Raw genomic sequence first — 16,692 nt, forward strand, 5'->3', positions numbered from 1 at the left:
AACTTGTATTTAGTTGATCTGAGTTCTTCCACAAGCTAGCTATATACTGTAGTCGCAGACATACAGATGTTGAAAATGAGGGAGGAGAAAAGAGAGATTAAGCACTACCACAGTGTAGGTTTGGGATTATTTTTTATGGAGATAATGAGGTGTGATGATTCCTGATGAAACGCCTCCAGGCAGTAAAGACACCTCCCTGTTTTCTATAGATGCTACTGAGGTGAGCTCAGTGGCAACCTGCCAGAAATTCAGGTGAAAGTACAAACACACGGGTTGATTGTTCCCCCTGGTAAATTTACACTGCATTACCTAATTACCACTTTCTTTATGTTCTACTAGGACTATGTAAACCTACAACATTTAAAAAACAACTAAAAACTCAACAAACTTTTAAGTACCGAAAATAATTATATGATAATTGCTTGTACATTATCTTGTAAAAAAAAAAAAAAAAAAGTGGTTTTACTTTCCTTTAACTCACTTGATTGTTGCCTTGTGGAAACATGTACAAACCTCAGTTATCAGTCATCTATCCTGAAGCTACATATTCTGAAAGAGCAAAACATAAAGATGGTCATTGCTTTAAAATTGTTACAGTTTAAGTGGAGATCAGCAACAGCTGATAGTTTTAATGACAGGTAACCATACTTTAATACAACATGATATTTAGGAGAATAAACAAAATTATCTAAGTTATTCAGCATTTTGATTGCTGCATTGTTGTAAGCTCAGTGTGTCATCTTTTTATTTTTTTGTATCTGAGGTTAAGCAGTTAATTCTTACACCTTGGTGATCTTTGACTGTAATAATCAGTTTAAAGACTAATGTGGCTTTCATCAATAAGGACATGGGATAGTTTAAAAGTGTTTTATATCATCCAGACTAAACAGAAGAAAAGAACAAGAGAATGCAAATTCTGGGTTAACACCATGTGTATTAGAAGAAAAAATAATACACTTCATGAAGGTATAAATCAGTTTACATGGAAAGTAAAGAGAAAATAAAGTATTATTTTATACGTAAGCAAGAGAAAATACTGAATGACCTGTCAGGGTAGATTTTCAAAGTTTTTACAGCTTCGGGCACTCAAAACTTCATTCAAAACTGCAGCGCAGAGATATATGCTTTTGATATGTCATCTAGCAAGCTTTCTGTTCCATGCTTACCAGTTGCTATTAGTTCCATAGTTGAAATATTGCTATGAACTATGAAATATTTATCTGAAAATTTTAAATTTAGCACAGTGCTGACTGATTCTATTTACAATATTGGATCACAAGAGCCAGAGACCATTGCTAGTTTCTATAAGATGAATTGTTTGTCCTTGGTTGTTTATGGAGTCTGATGCAAATTATAGGGTACTAAAATTATGCTAAAGCCAAAAACAAAAGAAAAATTTGCATTGTATGGTGTATGGATATGTTTCTACCAGACAGAGAGCCATCTCTAAAAACCTCAAGCAGACACATTGGTAGACCAAAACTTTTATCAGTTATGGTAAGAAGCAAAGTAAGTAGATAGAGATGACATATTTTTTAGTCATCAGGGTACTGCTGATGTCTTCCAGTGTGAAAAATGAATTAAAACATCTGTTCATACCTCCACATACAGACAAAAGGCAATAATTTTTTTTTATATATATGGTCACGTGAGCTGAACTTGTCAGTCCACAACTTTGTTTATTAATTATTTCCTAGATGCCTTGCAATATCATAAGTCTATGGAGTTATTTCAGGAATCGATTTAGTCTCTTGTTCTTCCAGATTGTTTACTGAAGCATAAAATAAGACAGAAATTAGAGGTGCAGAATTGCTTCCCAAAACCCAAACACTGAACTTCTGCAAACAGCTTGAGGGAGAGTTTTTTAAACAGTGGAATTTCATCAGCTCTACTGAAAATTTAATTTATCTGGTAGAAAAAATCCTAAAAAATAATGGGCCAAATTTTCCAATAAAATGTGGTTCTTTAGGCTACCAGAGTGGAGCAATATGGGTTAAATGTTAGAAACATAATCTTTCCAGGGTAGTTATTAAGAATGAGACATATGACTTGCACACAGCAGAAGCAGACAGCCCTGAAAATTAAAAAACTTTACTTCATTTTCATTTGTATCTGGGACAGATTGATTAATTAGTCTGTGTACTAATGTACAAAGACAGAGATGGATCAGTTAATGAAATTGATAATGTTTATATAGTTGATGAAAAGAACCCCATGTCTATAAATGGAAATAAAGCATTCTATCTGGGTTTAATTTCTAGGTGTATTATTATATGATCAAAAAGTCTTAGCTAGAATATAGCAGACTCTTTAACTTATGGAGGAATTTGCTTTTCCAGAGACATCAGTAGAAAGATGTTCAGTCTGAAACACTTGAAAGAAGTAAGAATAACAAAATTAAGAAAGTAGATTAATTTAGATTCTCAAGAGCATCTCACGTTCTTTTACGCATTGTCCTGGAAAAACATACTCATGTGGAAGCTTCCACTTGCCAGCTGAGTTTGCTAGCAAAAATTCATCAAAATTAATACCTGCATAATTTGGAACAGAGACCTAAAGAGCAAACTTTCTGGATCAAATATATACATAAATGTACATTGTTTGATCAAATTCTTATTTTTGAACAATAACAGGTAGCAATATGGGAGCTAAAATACATTTTGAGGAAGATAATGGCTTTTTGTGCACCCCAATAATAAGTTTTTATGCAGTTCTTTAGCAGATTTTTTAAATTTCCATTTAAAACACACACATAGAAGTTGTCATTACAAAAATGTTTCACTTCCAGATACAGAGTTAGAGATACCAGATTTGCTTATTCAGAGAAACATTTAGTATTATCTATTCCTTTTAATGTTTTATATTGAATGAGAGTCTTATCTGGCATAATTTTAATCAAGAGTCAGTGGACAGCAAATTAGAGCTGTGTCTAAGCTTGGATTCTGGATGTACTGCATAAACAGAGAACACTTTGCAAAGAGAACACATGATGTACATAACTTCACGATCTGCAACTACAACAAAATGTGTGACTGGATCGATACATTTTATCTTGCTTATTTTATGTTTATGCTTATCTTCTGCCTGTGAAAGTAAGAATATTTTGGGGCACCTGTGGTGATGGATTCTCCTTCTTCTTGTGACAGCTCTAGTGGCAGTTTTAAGACATAGTTTTAAAAATACTTTAAAGCTAGGATGTAGTGCAAGCAGACTGGGTTCAGCTTGGCTGAGCAAGGTGTTAGAACAGCAGCCAGATCTTATGATATTTATTAGCTTAATTACAAAGATATGGTCCCTTTCCTTGTGGGATTTGGACAGATGCTTCTATTTCTCTGCTGGCCCCACCAGAACAAGTTTGGGTTGTGCTGTGTGATTTGGGTTAGGGTTTGGGTTAACAAAGCATCTCAGGTGTGATTTTCTCACAGTTAAAGCCTTTATCTCAAGACTTCCATCCTTTTGGGCTGCATCAAGATCAAGTCTAGGAATAGAATATTCTGGTTTTGGTCCTGAACAAAATCTTAACTTTCTGACAGAAAGTTTATCTTGACATGTTAATTGCAGTAGGATTTGAGTTTCCAGCACTTCTCCAACATAAATGTAAGAACTCTTCATGCTGTGTGTGGTGGTTTGAAACTTAAAAATTATATTCTTGGGAGTTTCAAGCCACCACACTCTGTCACTGACATAGTCATTACTCTAAGTAACAAATGGTTTAAAAAGCACTTTTACCCTTTTCATTTTTCCACATCCATATTAGATTCAAGAAGTCATGTGTAGAAGCAAGTGTGAAATCCATGTAGCTTTTGAGGCATTTCCAATGAAGGGGAAATCTGATATATGTTTCCCTTATCTTTCTTTTACCTTCTGTTAAAATGTAACATTCAAATCTGCCTTTTCCTTACTGGAAAGGTACCTCAATACACAAACACACACTCTAGCCTCACTGTTCCTATGACTGATGAAAGTTTGTCCCTAACAATGGCCATTGAACGAGGTATGACAAGAATGCTGACTCCTTTCTCTCCATGGTCAAGTTCCTTTGGTAGGCTTTTTATCATGGAATAAATGGGAAGAAACTTTCCATTCACTGAAAAGCTATGATAAAATTGTGTACCCACAGCTCTTTTTTTTTTTCACTTTTCAATCCATTTTTTTCTCTTAAATTTTCCACTTGCCCACTCTATGAAATCTAGGAAATCTCCTCTTCCCTCTTTTGTTCTTCTAGCTTTCTACATGGATACTAGGATATCTCTTAACATACTGAGATCTACTGTCAGAAAATTTTACGCTGACTGATGTCTTTATACTGACTTATAACCAAATTTCTCTGAACATACAAATCTTCTACAGAAATACAAGTAAGAAAATATACTGAAACAAGTCACTAATTTGGCTAGTTAGCCCTAGAATTTAAAGAATCTCATAAAACTGTCCAGGCAAAGCTAATTTGATTTGAGTGGCACTGTCCCAGAAATGTAATTGTCCCATTTACAACTCCTGTGAAAGATAAGCTCAAATTAAACCTTTTTCCCTTTGCATTGTCACTGAATATAGAAATACTTTTATGAGGATAATAGAGGGTATGCATTAAATTGTTGCAGGAATGAAAGTTAAACTACCTTCATTAAAACTTTTAAAATAAAGGAAAAGATTGAGGTTGGGGGGTTTTTTGTATCACAGTTTTTCTGTATCAAGTTCATGTTGTGATACACTGGAAAACAATTTTGGATCTGCTGTCTTTTGACATGATTAAAACATTCTCCTGTAACTTTTAAATTAACATTTGTCAACATCACAAAATCAATACACATTTAAACACATCTAGTGTTACATAGCCACTAGGGTCCCCTGGTTAAAATGACATCAGTAGCAGAGTTCAGGTTTGACAGATTTCTTTTCTATACTATATGAGACTCCAGGCAGTAAAATTTTCTTTCACATCCATAAGTTCTAGAAGTTGTCGGAGTTTTCTCAAAAATTTAAGTGAGGAGTGTGTATCAGTGTTTTATAGAACAGGGTCATGTCTCTATGAGCTAGTGAAATGCATTTGAGTGACAACTGATTTTTTGATAGAGAACAGAAAGATACACAACTCCTGGCAATACCATATAACCACGCTTCAAATCAGAAACTGCAGCAGACTAATTTGAAACGTGTATTTTTATCTTGCAGAAAATAGCTTTTAAGTCTATATCAGGCATTTATAAATGTATTGAAATTGGGTCAGTGTTAAACTGTAGATCACAGCAGCTGAACAGCTTTGACATTGACAGGTAGCAGAGAGAAAAAGAACAGGATGAGTTGATGATAAAGTGCACGTTGTAACTTCAGTGGGTAGCATAGCAACTGGAGAAATGTTGGATAAAAATCCCCTTGTGGACCTCACAGAACTGGAAATATATTTAGTCTACAACACAGCTTTTATGCCCAGCTTGCAGAATTTTTCAATTTGGTGTTGCTCCAGGTTAAAAAACATACCAGCTGAAAAATGTGAATTGGAATTATTTGCCATCAGTTCTTAATGTAATGACTGATTTCCCACTCTGTATGCAGCAAGCTGCAGGCAACGGGTTTGAAGTGAATCCAGGTGGAAGTAAGCCAGACACGTTAAATTTAAGACCTCTATTTCACAACTCCCTGCAGAAATTGAGCAAATAATGTAGCTGAAGTGCTTTCTACACACTGTGTAACACAACTCTTTTGGCATTCTGATTAATTCCTTGCCCTTTTCTGCTGTACACACTGTTAAGAAGTACACTAAGAGGAGGAAGGAATTGTAATAGGATCTATCAAACATTAAGTGTAAAATGTTCTTGTATTAGTTTTAAATTTAGATATAAACAGCAGGAAAAGACAGAAGTTCATACAGTAATGTGGTAAGTACTCAGGCTTTTCAACTTAGTTGTTATTTCCACACTTATTGTCTGATTAGTGCCAACAGCAGTGAAAATGTATAGCAGTGTTCTAGTGCCCAGAGTTTAGGTACTCTCTCCTCTATTTAACTTCAAGTCGAGGCTTAATACATACACTTCCTTCCTAAATCAACTTTCTGAGTATTGTACAGTGCTAAGGCTCTGGCTTTTATAAAACCTAAATAATGAGATGATTTTCAACTAATTTTTTAGCCTCTTATAATGCACTTTACTGCAGTGAAGGCTTCCAACGAGAAATGCAATGCCAGATTGGCATGTTGAATTTTCTGCATGACAATAGAAATCTCATTCTTGCCAGATGGAACTAATGCATTAAATAGATAATTTTGTTTCGCATGGAAACATTTTAATGATCTTTTCTGTGCTATCTGCTTTCTATTTAGATTTTAATAAAAATGGCCGAGAGCGTAGAAGATCTTGCTAAGGAATGCTAACATTATCATTTGGAAGCTAAGATAAATACAATAGAAAAGAATACAAGCCCAAGTGGAGAGAACTAAGCATATATTGATTCCTTAAGAAGTTGTATGAGTGGAGTTCAAGAATCTGTAAATACAAAAGGCTTTGGACCAAGTTCAAAATATGAAATAGAAATGGGGCATTATCAAAACGTTGGTATATGAAAACTACAGACTTTGAAATTATTTGCATCAGTTTGTTCTAGCTGAGTACCCAGCCCTTTGTGTGTTTGGCAGCTGCCTGTTACAAACAGGAGTGTGTTTGAAAAGGTAGAAAGACAGACTTGGATTCCTGGCATCTGAAACAGAGGAGGGTCCAGCATATCTGCCCAGTGTGAGCACACAAGCAGAGGCACTGCTGTGATTATAGTAACTCATTTTGTCTTCTTGTTCACTTTGGGTTTCACCTTGTTTGTCCCTGTTACAAGATAACGCAATACAGAGACAATTTTTCTTCTTTAACTAACGCTTCTAATATAAAAAATTACTGTTCTTTAAATAATTACATATGTAGAAAAAACCTGCACTTTTTTAGTGGGTATTTTAATGGTTTTCTTCACCATGTGTACACTTGCTTTTGTGCTCTGTGATTGAAGAAAAATATTTAGCGGAAGCAAATATTCTAGCAATTAAAAGACTACAATTTAAATTAATATGTGAAATACAAATGTAAGAAAGTGAAAAGTAGAAAGAATTCTACTTGATCTGACACTTTTTTCCAATGGAAATTCTGTCTATCTACATGCAATCAACAGAGAAGTAGTATGAAGAAATACAAACTTATGCACTGACCATGTTCAAGGAAATTAGGACTACTCAGATACTGCCTCAATACAAAAGGACTACTTTCCATACCTGTTTTTTCATTGCAAATGGTTTGTCAAATTTCTGCTGCATTAATGTTAGCTCCATTTAATAACCAGAAAGGTAATGCAGAGCATACAGAAGAAATGTTGATTTTTTTCTCTGTAATCCCTCGTTTAGTGCATTTGACTCACAGAAAGGTTACTTTGCTTTCCTCAGCAGCCTCAGAAGCTGGTGATTGTATAATCTGGTCAGTGAGCTGTGAATAAGTAAGAAAGAGAGTAGTATGATGGACATCTATAGAAACCTGGTCATTGGGGCAGAGATACTTATATATACTTGTGCTTTTATTTATTTTTTGCTTGTTTTGTGTTTTTGTTTGTTTGTTTGTTTGTTTGTGTTTGTTGTTGTTGTCATTGTTGTTTGTTGGTTTTGGTTTTTCTTTTTGTGTGTGTGTGTGAGATTTGGGGTTGATTTTTTGTTTGTTTCTTTTTTGATTTTTGTGGGGGTTTTTTGCTTGTTTATAGGGGGTTTTGTTGTTTGTTTTAACAGACCATATTTGTTAGCAGTAAAAAGGGCTCTTTTAGATTAACTCTTTAAAAATAAATTATTGTTGAGACATGTCACTGTGTAAAAATCCTTTACTTCCTTTCTTTAGTTTCCTTACCATAACTCTTTACCTCTTATTCATGTTTAAATATCTAGGTGGTTTTTTTGAGTTGCTCAAATAATTTATTATTTTTTATTACTATCTTTGTCCTTATTCAAAGATATTTTCATTTACACTATATAAATTTAAACTACCGACTTATCTGTCTTTTATTTTCATTGGTTTTTTGCCAGTTTGTACGGTTCCTGTCCATCTCGAAGGGGCGCCTGCTGATGAGTTAAATAATATAGGCTTAGAAACCAGCGTTCCTTACTCCACAGTTACTTGTCTGGAAAGCAACAGAAGCAGCGCTGCAGGTGTAAGCTGGCACCCTGCCCACTTCAGTCCTGATAGCTTCATAAATCTTGACCCTGCCATAGCCCCACAATTACATTTCATGACACAAAGCCAAGCAGTGTTATTCAACCAGTTCCCTAATTTACATTTCCCAAGACAAAAGAACATACAGACAGTATTTCAGAGCTCTCTTTGCTTTTACATTTGTCTAAGGGTTAGTTTCAAGTCACATACAAAAAACCTGGCAAAGGGGACGGTGGTGATTAAACTTTAAAACGAATTAAAACTATATAAAGATTAAGGAAAATGTAAGACTTAAGCTCTCATTGTTCTTGCTCCAACTGAAACTATAGATCAGTGTATTTTCTATATCAGAAACTAGCAGCTGTTATTTCTTATGTGGAACAGAAAATAACTATCATATTCTTTTGACTGTGTTTGACGAGAAAAACTTACCCTGCACATATGTCCTTAGTATGAGTTTTGTGCTAAGAACACCTTAAATAAAGAAAGATGGAACTTGAAATCTCATGAGAAAAGTATGCTACTGCCTTGTGCCCCCAGGCATTGTAACAGGAGGGGAATTCACATCACCTACCTTTAGATATCTGCACTGCATATACGGGCTTCTGAACTGCAGCTCTGTCCATCTTCATAAACGAGAAGAAAAAATAAGCGCAGTGAGGTCATGACTTACATCTGCCATAGATGTCTATTTAGGATGAGATGAGTTGTGCCCAAGAGTGTTTATTCCTCTACCGCCTTCACTAGAGGAAGTCTAGGGAATTACTGCAGATTGAGATACCTACATTGGAGATGTCTAATGACGGGTGATCTGAGTATCACCCTGGTCTGTGTAGGCCAAATGTGATAGAGTTTCCAGTAAGGAGGCTCAGTGTTGTAAAAAAGATCACATAAATATTAAAAACACGGTGTTTTCCAGAACTCAGAAGAGTTTATGGTTATTATTGTCATACTGTATGTTAGAACTAACATTTCATATGTTTGTTTTACGACAGCTTCTGGGGTCCTACATATGAGATGAGATGAGATTCCCTCTGCTGAGCCTCCATAAAGATGCAATGAACAAATCTGGTCTCTGGCCAGCTTGCCATCTGGTCTACGTAGGAGACTGGGAGCAAAAAGCAACAAGGAAATGACACAGTTAAAAACAGCAGCTAATGGCTTGGATACACCAAAGGGATTGATGTTATCCATCTTCTATTAGAGAAAGGGCAATTGCAGAAATTGTTTGAGAGATTATAAAGTAGTTCTGTGAGTTTTACTAGGAATTTCTGCCAAACATAAAGAGGTGTGAGCCGGAAGATTCTTGTTTGAAAATTCACCTGATAAATGATCAAGGAAATAATCGTTAACTGGAATATGGGCTTCAATCTCTTGAAACTGAATGACAGATAATAGTTAAACAGGGGAAAAAACAACTTCAAGTCACTTGCATCATGATAGAGGAGGGAAAGGCTATGCTGCAAGGTGAAGCACTGTTTGTCTCAATCAGCAAGACAGGGAAATATTCTTTGAAAGCAGCAGTATTTCACACACACTGAAGCACTGAGGTTCCTTTATTCAATTAAAAAAAAAAAAGAAAGTCGCAAATATGAAGACATTAGATGATCCCCCAGACAAAAATTTTAGTTCTGTTAAGGGTAGGTGTTGTGCAGTAGAACTTAGGCATACTCTGTATCCTTCATATTTGAAAATTGGAGCAAGCCAAGTTAAAGATGATGCTTTTGTGATATAAATACCATTATCCACAGTAAATGAATAAGAAAGAAGCAAAAATACCTCAGGAAGAAGATGTAACCATTTTGACCTTAATTTGGCAGTTATCCACAGGAGGTCAGAGAGACATGCTGAGAGTTGAGTTTGTAAAAGAGTTAGGTCTGGAATAACAGGGTAGATTTGTGACTCTGCAGCTCAGAGATGAACGTTCAAAGAATAAGGTGGGTATAGGAATCAGAGACATAGGAGAGTAGAGCTTTGGGGAACCCCAAGGTGAAATGAGGATAGGGGATTAGAAGAACCCTTGAAATTCCAAAACTGAAGGAATGGAGGGAGAACTCAAGGCAAAAGGACATGTCCACAGCTTGTTAAGGCTTCTCTGTGCAGGGGAAAAAGTTGGAAAAAAATGTAAAAGAAACAAATCAGACACATTTTTAAATAACCCACACCGCAAGATTTCTTATTGTTGTCTCAGTACATAGATAAAAACAAGCTTTCAAGTCTTGAAAATCTACAAAAGTGAAAAGCATGTTTAAACATTTTCTCAAGAGTAAGAAGAAGGACATGTTAGCAAAGGGAGTGCTTGTAACCCTCTGCAGCATGGGGGATAGGGCTTGATGATTCTTAAACCAGGTGTTTTCAGGCTCTATATGCCATATTGAGATGTGGGAGCCAGAGTTATTGTTTAGTCCTACGATCAGTTCAGGCAATAAAAGGGAAAAATTTGGGTTTTTTAGAAATTACCACAGTTTTTTTAATTCTACAACTCTTGTCCATCTATTTGATAAAGATTGGTTTTGAAATGCATCCTGTCTCTGACTGCAGGTCATATGGACAGGAGAAGGGGCCTCCAGGATTAAAATCAGATAAATGTCTATTTCAGTGAGTATCCTCAAGTGTTTGGAATGCAGAGGATACCATGAGAAACAAATTAAGTCATTACATTCATTGTTAGCAGAATTAGGCATCACAGATGTTTCTCTAATACACAGATTTCTGCATTCTCAAAGAAGCTTTTCAGCTGTCCTTGAAATTTTAGGACTAAAATATTCTATTAAAAGAATAGGTGAAAATAAATGAAATATATAATTATTTTTGCAATGGACAAATTGTTGATTTGTCAAACTACAGAGAGAGGAATGCAAAGTTATAATTCTTTTTCCAATTTAAGAATGTGTTTAAAGAAGCAATCAGAAAACTACAAGCCGCCACACTCAATGCCTTCCTGAAGCTTCCTTTACAGACCCATTTTGCTCAGGGTTTTTTTGTTAATTTTTTTCTTTAATCTTCCTGTACTTTATCATAGGGATCATTTGCAGCTGAAAAAGAACATTTAAGGGGATTTAGTTTAACAGTTCTCTTGAAATGTGAGGACACATTAGGCTTGTCCAAATTCCCTGCATCTTGGATGTGCCAGATTTTTACAGCTGCATTCTTCTTTATCAACCTATCAAAACCCTTCAGTGCTATCTTTCAGCAAAACTGTGAATTATTTATCCTTTGGATTTGGATGTTTTTACAAATGTCAATGTAGCTGCAGTGTGCAATGAAGCCAATTGTTTAGCTGCCCCCTCCATTATGTGAAATGATAGTGCATCTTCTGTGTGGACACTATTGATACAGAAGTGAATGAGCCATGAAATCAAGGTGTGAATCGCTGTAGGACTCTCTGCTTCTCTTCCCCCTTCCTATTTTACAATTTTTCTTGGATTCAGATTCTTGGTAAAAACATAATGCTTACCCAATCTTACAACTTGTTTCTCAGTATTTTATTACCCTCTAGTTATTGAGAGATTCAGTTTATGTCTATTTTAGCCATTATAGAAGGCAACCTTGACTCAAATTGAAGTCTGATAAATCATACTTCTAAACTCATGTTACATATACTCTCATGTTCAGTTTTAAATTGTTTAACAAAAGAAATAAGAGAGTTTTGTAGCTCAGAATTCTATTTTGTAACGATTGCCTTTGAAGAAACCCACAAAAACAGGAAAAAAATTTGGTTCTCTTTTTCTCTAAGTATAATATCTTGGTTTTTTTTAGTGATAGATGAGTTTCAGATTTCCATCACGAGACTGTGTCTTGTGGGAGGCAAGAAAGAGATGTGCCTACAATGAGTCAAAAGAGCATTTGAAACAAAGAAGAAAGAAGAGCGTAGAGATGAGAATCTCCAGAGTAATGCTGGATATAACAATTCTGGTAAATTTTTTGTCCCTCTTCTATGACCTTAGTGCAAATGTAGATATCATTTTTCAAAATATCATGTATTTCCTGCTATTGGCACATAAAAATCTCTTACATTCTTCTTACTAAACTAGCAATTTCTATCATTTTTATGGATTCTAGTCACTTGTTAATAGTAGAAAATTTGACCAGCTTTTCATTTGCTTAGTTTTGGGGTGGTTCAGTGTGTTTGTAGAGCTCCACTGCAGTATAAAAAACACTAAAAAGTATTCTTCAAGCTGGAAAAAACCCTGACTCTAAAAATGTGTGACTGTAGTGCTTCCAGTAATCCTGAGTCAGCAATAATGCTGGGTCTATCTGCCAACTTTTGCAGTGTGGCTTGCCACAAGATAGGTGATGAATACATACACCTGCCTCAAGGTAGGGTAATATGCTCAGGCATAGGATTCATTGCTAACATTTACTTTTGTCATGAAGGAGTTTGTAGTGTTCTGCTATTTCTTCTCTCTTAATAAATTCTTTTTAGCCAGCAGTGCTGCCGCAAACCACATGCTGGGGGGCAGCAAGAGGAGTAGTACCATTTTCTTTTGAAAACCCCCCCCATTGTTTTCATTGTATTGATAATAATTTAGTCTTTCTGGGTGCCTGTTGAAATAAGGGAGTGTTGATCTTGAACTGAACTTTCAGAAAATGGCTGGCAAAACATATGCCAGAAGCAACAGGATCCATAACTCTGATTAAAGAGGTCAGTGTCTTACCCCTTAGCTTAGCACATACATCATTTTTAGGACAGTTGTGCCAAGCCAAAGGAGTACAGTTTCTAGTTGGCTCACTTTTTGTTGCTGTGCTCTCCTGCTGCTAGGATTATTGAAAAGCTCCTTTCTGACCTTATTGAATAAATTAGGCAGGTTTTTATTTATTTCTTTTTCTTTTGTTCTATCTATAGCTGTGAACTCTGTGAAATCTCTTTACAAACACCCCTCTTGTTGCTGTTGTGTTCAAGTTAAGATAGAAGTGGTGGTTTGGTCATTTGCAGTTCTTGGGGATGGAGTGTCATAAAAGATTTTGTACAAGCCCCCAGAATCACTGTCACCCAAAAAGAAGACTTGCCGTATCCCAAATTACCTTCCTTGCCTTCTTAAAAACCCTTCCTCTCTTCTCATTAGGGATTTCACTGGCAGATACATACTAAAAAATAGCCTTGCAATGTGCTTTGGTAAGCATTTCTTTTGGCACCAGTCAGTTGTCCTAAGAGAGCTCCACATCCCCATGCTGGTGTGTCAGAGTCACTTGGAGACTTGGATTGGAGACCTGACATGAATTTAAACAACTTTTCAAAAAGTGACCTAGATCAATTCTCTGGTCTGGTCTGCAGTGTCACTCCACAGCATTTTGCATGAATGACAAGCTTTGCCATTGAAAGCACTATTAATCAAATTAGGTGTGCAACGCTATTGCTTTTCAACACTTATAGGACCATTTCCAGCTGGGACAGAACTTTATGTACCAGGATCTAGATTAATGTACACACAGTCCTTTTGTTTATGCTTAGCTAGTGGGACAACCCCCTTCTCTACTGCTAGCCCCTTTTTGCAACCAAAAGTTAAATCACGTAAAAAGAAAAGTGCCTAAGACTGTAATGAGCAATAAGTGGACAAATGTATTAGGGTTTTTACTGTCTTGTAGCATTTCTTTTGTACCATTGGAAAAATCCAGGACATCATTTAACCATTATTTGCTTTGCTTTGATGATCTCTTCTCTTCTTTCTTTACTTGCTGTAAAATATGACTAATTTAAAATAAACAAACAGAAAATGTACTGGAGAATGGGGGTATCTACTTAATTGGCCCATTTTTCCAAGCTACCAGTACTGATTTTGCTCATAGATCCTTTGGAGCAAATGAGAAAGTTAGCACTGATTTACTAGGAGCGAGACTTCCAGTCATCCCCCAGATGCAAAGAACGGCCAGAAAGATTTACAGATTTACTACTAACCCCTTTGAGTACAGAGCTGATTCAATTAAAGAAATCTAAGTGTGATTCAATACTTCTCTGTTTATGCTCAACAGCACTTCTTCTCAGAGCCAGAAGAATTACACAGATTTCATCACCACTAGCAGAAAGAGTACAGATAATTTCTGTCGTTAGCATTATGATGAAAAACTGTTCCAGTGTGTTTGATCTCAGTATTTTCCTATGGGCTCTTAAGTTTTTTGACTTTCATAGCTCCCACTAAGAAGATAGGTTCTTTCTTTATGACATAAATCTTTCTCGTAAGTCTAGCCACTTCTTTTTTGCTATACTTTTCCCAAAGTATTCAATTTTTTGCCAAGTTTTCATTTAAAAAAATCCTCCTTTCTAACCTTCATGCCTGTGTAGGTTCTTCAAGTACTTTTTTGAGAACAAAAGGCTTTTAAGTACAGTGATAGATCAGCAACCTGTAAAGCATTTGACCTGTGATGGAGAAATGGTGTTTGAAAATATCTTCAAATACACCAAACAAGAAAAACACATACGACAAAAAAAATTGTAGGCTTTCTTTTGGGAACTTTGGTGTCCTAAAATGAAAGAGATCAAACTGTACATATGTGAAACTAATAAGAAATTGATTCCTCAAAATATTACTGAAGACTTATCTCTTCATATAGAAAATAAGTGCAGAGTTTAATGGACGTGTTCTTTGAAAGACCAGTCCACGTTCATAAACATTATTTCACAGTTTTAACTATAAATCATATAGCAAGCATGTAGATTATGGTTATATTAAATAATACATTTCCAATACATTTCTCATGAGAAAACAGATATTAGTATTTATTTTTCTGTGGGAATTTGTATACAGCCCTCAGGAAAAAGATGTATATTGCTCTATCAGCAACTAAGACTGTTTTGAAATCATCAATATTTACCACAAGCATTTATGTTGACATCTTTACATATGATCACATAGCATTCATCAACACATCTTACAAATAAGATGACAAAAAAGTAAATAGTTTTAATTGGCATTCTCTCTGTCATTAACGGCATTACAAACACAGTTGCTAAATTCAGCTGTTTAGCCAAGAGAAGGAACAGGTTTAGGTGGTTTTTTTGCTTCAGCTGTGGTAGATGAAGGCTTTACCCCTTGTAGCTACCTGCAGATTTTGCAGTTCTAGTCAAGCCACAGCAAAGTTTTCTTTCCTATTTAGGAATCCTACCATGCTCAGCACATCTGAGGCTGCTGGAAGTCCCAGACTGCTAAGTCTCCTGAAGTAGGAACAGTCTGTGGTGTGATCTTTGATCCCTGAGAAAGAGTGAGTGGTGAAGCTCTGCAGCCCTTCTGCAAAATGTGCCACTTATAGCTTGGCAATCAGCTCATCATTGCCAGGACTAACCATGCTGACAAAGCAGGGAGAGGTTTGTCCTAAGCTGCACCAACAAAGCTGAGAATGGAATGGTTTATAAATATAAATGTGTTGCAGGTAGAAGAAGGAGCAGTAAAGTAGGATCTTTCTAGCTAATGACTGAGAAATCAAGATGTTACCAAAATGTGCAGAGGATTTAAAATAATTGATTTTTCTCTCTTATCCTCTCTTGTTGGGTACTTCTGCCAACAGTTTCACAGATGCAGCTTAACAGCTTTTTAATGCTTTATATTCCTCCTAACCCAAATGACAGGAGATAGACTACTTTTTAAAGTAATAGCTGAACATCATCCAGGCTTGGCCTAATAAATTCTGAGTTTGTGGTCGCTGTTCTTCAGAGTTGCACCTACGTGTTTCCTGTGTGCCTCTGGATATACCTGTATCATTGAAATGAAGCTGGGAAAATCAGTCTCCAACAAAATTTCAAATGCCAAGGAATCTGGCATTTTGAACTCTTCAGATCGAACTTCTCAGATTTCACTCTGTTGCTCAGACAGAGTGATTCGTGGAAACCTGATCTCACTCCTCGTACAGGCAGTATGATGAGAATGGTCCTCCCCACCTCCCTAAACTCGTGGACTTTAGCATGAGTTTTAGCTCAGCTTATTAACAGTGATGGTATATTTTGCCAGAAAGCCTCAATCTCACATTTAAAAGACCCAACAGATGCAATTTTCAGGAAAAAGGAGTGAATCAAAATAAGGATGGGAAAATGGAAGATTGAGGATTGGAAATATTAGGATGAGGAATTAAAAACAGGAAAAGAGAGAGGAGAAGGTTTTGCTTTTACAAACAACCCTGCTTGTGTAACTAGAAATTCAATAAATAGAGCCAATATAGTGAGTTACTCCTAGTACATGTACTTTTGCTTATTTATCAGAACTAAACAAGAGTACCTAGCCTTGGTGCTAACAAAAAATCAATACCAATAAATTAATTGAAAGGAGGACATTTTGTCTTTAGTTCACTTCTTTAAGAAGTTTCCTTTCATTTCTTATTTTTTGGTCAATTGCTAATCCATGGCTATTTTACTGATAGCTGAAGCTAACCATAAACTGGTTATTAAAATGATCAAAAGGGGGCTGAAACACACATGAATAAAGACATTATTAATTCAGCTACAAACCTATGATTTGAAGACTTAAAACAAACTTAGGAGGGATTTGATGGTTATGTGATCATAGTGTTTTAAATTGCTCAAATCCAGATTTGTCAGTTT

The sequence above is a fragment of the Corapipo altera genome, unplaced genomic scaffold, assembly GCF_003945725.1.
Source record: "Corapipo altera isolate COAL_440 unplaced genomic scaffold, ASM394572v1 61286, whole genome shotgun sequence".
Taxonomy (NCBI): Eukaryota; Metazoa; Chordata; class Aves; order Passeriformes; family Pipridae; genus Corapipo; species Corapipo altera.